Source organism: Beta vulgaris, chromosome 6, assembly GCF_026745355.1.
Source record: "Beta vulgaris subsp. vulgaris cultivar EL10 chromosome 6, EL10.2, whole genome shotgun sequence".
NCBI classification, from domain to species: Eukaryota; Viridiplantae; Streptophyta; class Magnoliopsida; order Caryophyllales; family Amaranthaceae; genus Beta; species Beta vulgaris.
Genome location: NC_079207.1, coordinates 50,205,627 through 50,210,940, shown reverse-complemented (window position 1 = coordinate 50,210,940; position 5,314 = coordinate 50,205,627).

Sequence of the window (5,314 nt, the reverse complement as noted above, 5' to 3'; positions counted from 1 at the left end):
TTGGGGTTCAACCAGTCAAGAAACCAAGGTTCTAAGCCTGTAGGGACGCAGAACAGCCATATGAACTATAGTAAGCCTGTTAGTGAGAACCTGAACTAGAATAAGGCTGCAGGTAAACTGTACATGATGAGTCGCAATGAAGCTGAAAGATCCGCCGACGTAGTTTCTAGTACTTTTTCTATTAACTCTGTCCTTGTTAAAACATTGTTTTATTCGGGGGCGACTTATTCTTTTGTGTCGTCATCTGTCCTTCAAAGTCTGGGGTTAGTAAATTATGAAGAAATTGACCTACCTACCAGTATACCTACTGAGGTGATCATAAGGTGTACCAAATTGTTTAAAAATTTACCTATGAGGATATGAGACTGTGTATGTCTATCTGATTTAATAGAATTTAATTTGGGAGACCTAAATGTTATTCTTGTGATAAACTGGTTAAGTCTCTACAAGGCTAATATAGACCGTGAGGTTCAGAAGGTAGTGTTGAGAAACATTTTAGGAAAATTGACCTCCTATAGACGTTTTTAGAAGCCTAAGAACTTTGGGGTTATCTCTGCGATGCAAGTGAGGAAGTTAATGAAAAAGCGGTGTGAATTATTTTTTTATAGTGTGCAAGATGTGAGTAAGGAAGTTGGGGTGAATATCGAGTATGTCCCAATTGTGAACGAGCTTATGGATGTATTTTCGAGTGAGATTTCGAGTATGCCACCTGCGAGAGCTGTTGAATTCACCATAGACTTAGTTCCTAGAGCTGCACCCATATCTAAGACATCTTATTGAATGGCACCACCTGAGATGAGTGAGTTGAAGATGCAATTACAGGAGTTGTTGGAGAAGGGTTATATTAGGCCTAGTGCATCACCTTGGGGAGCTCCTGTGTTATTTGTGAAGAAAAAAAGATTGGAGTATGAGGTTGTGTATTGATTATAGGGAACTGAATAATGTAACCATCAAGAACAAGTATCCTTTTCCTAGAATAGATGACCTATTCGATCAGTTAAATGGAGCGAGTGTGTTCTTGAAGATTGATATGCGTTCGAGGTATCACCATTGGGTAGCTAATAAGGATGTATCTAAGACTGCCTTTAGGATGCGTTATGGTCACTATGTGTAATGCCCCGACCTCTAATCACTGTTGTTAAGTTAATTAATCGATTATTAGCAGCGGAACCTAGATAGTCGGCGCGTTACCGCCGTACTTTCCATAAGGAAAATACAAGGCGACATAAAATCATAAACTTAAACATTTTATAACATGAAGCATAGTATAGATCCAACATTAGTCTTGATTACCAGAGACTTAGTTACTAGTCAGAATTTTGACATAAACTTAAATTAAAACCACGAGAGTCTACATAATCTAGGTATTAATTAAATCCTCACTGCTACGCCATCCTGTTATCACCATCGATACCTAAAACATAAAACAAAACGTCGTGAGCCGAGGCTCAGTAACATACTACTCTAACATCGTAAATTCATTTCACATCATTTTATTTGTAAACAAGGAGGAGAGAATAAGTAAAACATTTTGCAAACATAATATATTATGTTACATTATCTTCTTTATCATGTTCACCATCATATATCTTTTACTTTGGTAACTTGGCTAGTACAACGGAAGGGACGTCTCCCCTGAACATAGTAACATCATAAACGGAAGGCAGCCACCCGAGGACAAAAGCCCTCACTAGTCGGACGGTGGCGTTATTTTCCCAAAATGCGCGGTGCCACCTGAGAACAATAGCCCTCACTAAACGGAAGGTGGTTAACCGGCCGGAAGGAACGTGCACGACCCGGGATAACGGAATACTTGCCAAGAACCGTCTTTCACTTGAATTTATCATATTTCATTTCTTTTAAGCATATCATCATCATCGTGAATAATTATATTCATTCATTTCATCACATCATCATCATCATCATCATTTCATAGCATCATATCATCATAACTATCCTAAAACATTTCATTTCGAGCCCGCAATCCATATATAAAACATAATATTAATCATGATCATAAAACATACTTTGAAGGGGAATGCGGGTGTTAGCAGTAGACGTTACTTGAATTCCTGCTTAATAACCTTGATAGCCGGGGGAGGCTTATAATATCCTTTATCTTCCTTAATCTATTCAAGAATAGTTTTATTAATGAACGTTTCCTTATTTAGCTTTTAAGCCTAAATATTAGTTAGCGCTTATTAAGGTCATAGCGGTCATTATAACGTGGTAAAGGTCTCCTTAAAGGTCATTATTTCCTAATCGTTAATAATTTTTTTAATTAAGGTGACTCTTTAACCACTAACTAAAATAACTCGTTCAGTTACACTTTTAGAATTATCGAAACATTAAAGTTATATTACTACATATTATATAACAATTAAAAAACATAACATTATTCTAGTTCATAGTTAATAACTAATTAGCCGTCCATTAATATATTAATTAAGTTTGAAGTTATAATAGGTCCATTAACATTATTATCATAATGCTTAATTATTTAAAACTAATAAGTCAAGTAACTAGTGATTATAAGTAAACTTAAGGATTAGTGTAGTACTCATAACTTAAACTCAATTATAAACAACAAGCTTAATGAATTAGTTTTAGTTAACTCAAACGACTTAGTCATTAGGAATTATAGCCCAAACATAGTTTTAGGAAATAAGATAGTGGTTTATTGAAACTAACTAAATCAGTCCATAAGTGAACTCATAACAAGTCCAGTTCATAATTTAGCCCAACATAATAAAGTCAGATTCATTGACACTTATGTTTAGTCCAAAAGTTTTCTCCTAGGCCCAAAATAATATAACAACAAAAGAGCTAGACTTGGGCTTAGATAAATGAATTTAGGAAGATCAGAATTTTTACAAGAAAACACAGAAGGAGTCGTTACCTATGCTTCTTAGAGCAGAGACGACAGTCTGTAGCAGGAGGACGGTTCCGGCGACGAAGGGAGGGACGATGAGGTGGCGGAGATCTCGGTGGTGTTGCGCGTGCAGTAGGCGCGATGAAGAGGAGCGCGAAAGGAAGAGAGAGAGAGAGAGAACGCGAGCGAGCGGATACTGGCGCAACAGAGCTCTGTCGTGCACGCAGATGACCGGCGACAACCGCGAGGTGGGGGCGTGACTGAGCGCGACACAGGTGGCGCGCGAGGTGGCGGACGTGAGTGTGTCGTGGGGGGGGGGGACTGAAACAGAGGAGAGACATAGTAAAAATTTGGGGTTTCCTTTTTGGGTTCCTTTAGTCACAATTTCCGGCAAGTTGTTGATTGAAATTCTGTTTAGTGAGAGAAGAGAGGATAAAGGTTGTTGTTGATGGGTTCTTGGTGATGAATCTCCATGGCTATTTATAGTGAAATTGGGAGCCTAAAATCAGTGGTTGGGAGGGAGAAATTGGAGTGAATAATCTGAATTGTTAGCTTGAAGAAGCTAAGGAGAGGAATTGGTGGCAGGATTTTTGACTGAAGAAGAAGAAGTGAGTGTGATGGCATGTGTGCTAAATGGCCATGGAAGGGTGAGGAAGAAGGCAGCATTAATGGGGGAATGACGATGGCTTTCTTTTCTCTTTTTCCTTTTTGTTTCCCAAACCAAAAATCAGAAATATTTCCACACTATCACTTTTAAACGTGGCTTAGTAAAATTTTGATGCAATGTTGACATTTTGTACTTTAGTGAATTAACAACTACATTAGCCTTCTTGTTTAACTCATGAAATCGTAAATTATAAATTATCGTCATAATTTAAGTTGGTAAACTTATATGTTAAAATTCTATAATCATTTTATCATACGTTGCTTAATTAGTGGAACAGATAAAATAAAATATGCTCTAACTACATTATTATGTTAATTATTCACTTAAATATGTTTACGATTTTTAGGATATTACACTAGGAGTTTACTGTAATGCCATTTGGGTTAACCAATGCTCCTACCATATTTATGGACTTAACGAATAGGATTTCTCATGAGTTTTAAATAAGTTCGTGGTGATTTTTATTGATGATATACTGATATATTCGAGGAACGAGGTAGAGTATGATGAACACTTGATAATTAATTTGGAGACGCTTAAGAAGAGTCAATTATATGCCATGTTCTCTAAGTGTGAGTTCAGTTTGGAGAAGGTAGCATTTTTGGGTCACTATTTGTCTAAGGAAGGAGTCTTTGTAGATCCTTCTAAGATTCAAGTTGTGAGTGAGTGGCCCAACTCCAAAGAATGTGTCAGATATTCGAAGTTTCTTAGGTCTAGCTGCGTATTGTAGGAAATTTGTGAGAGATTTCTCGAAGATAGCGAGGACCATCACCAATTTGATGAAGAAAGAGTCAAAGTTTGAGTGGAGTGAAAAGTGTGAAGAATCCTTTCAGATTTTGAAGGTCGTTTAACCTTCGCACCTGTTTTGACCCTGCCTGATGGGAATGAGGGATTTGAGATGTATTGTGATGTTTCAAAGAATGGTATGGGATGTGTGTTACATCAAAATGGGAAGGTAATTGCATATGCGTCGCGTCAGTTGAAACCTTATGAGGCTAATTACCTACCCAAGATCTAGATTTAGCTGCCATAATGTTTGCATTGAAGCTTTGGAGACATTACCTCTATGGGCCGAGGCAACTTGTAAGATATTTATGACCATAAGAGCTTGAAGTATATTTTCACCCACAAAGACCTTAATATGAGGCAGAGAAGATGGTTGGAACTGATTAAAGAATACGACCTAGACATCCAGTATCATGAGTGGAAAGCAAATGTAGTCGCCGATGCCTTGAGTAGAAAGCTGAGCCATAGCGTGAGTGCCTTGATAGTCCATGAGGAGTCGTGTCAAGATATGAAAAGGTTGAGCCCAAAAATTTTAAATCCTGGGGAAAACGAGGCAAGAGTGAGCACTTTATCTTTTGGGTTGTATGTTTTTGACGAGATCAAAGAGGGTCGAGTTGGGGATGAGCAGCTAGATTAGATTATGGAGAAAATGAATCAAGGTAAGGAAGCCGACGTTAAGATCCATGATGATGGAAGTTTGAGGTTTAAGGAGAGATGATGTGTACCACAATTGTAATGACCTTAGGAGAAGTCTTATGGATGAGGGGCATAACACTCCATATTCTGTGCATCCTGGGGGTGACAAGTTGTACAAAGAACTTAAGGGTAGTTATTGGTGGCCAAACATGAAGCGTGAGGTAGTCGAACATGTGTCTAAGTGCCTAACCTATAAGAAAGTGAAGATAGATCATAAGAGACCCATGAGGATGGTTCAATCCTTAGAGGTTCCTGGATGGAAGTGAAATTCTATTTCTATGGATTTTGTGACT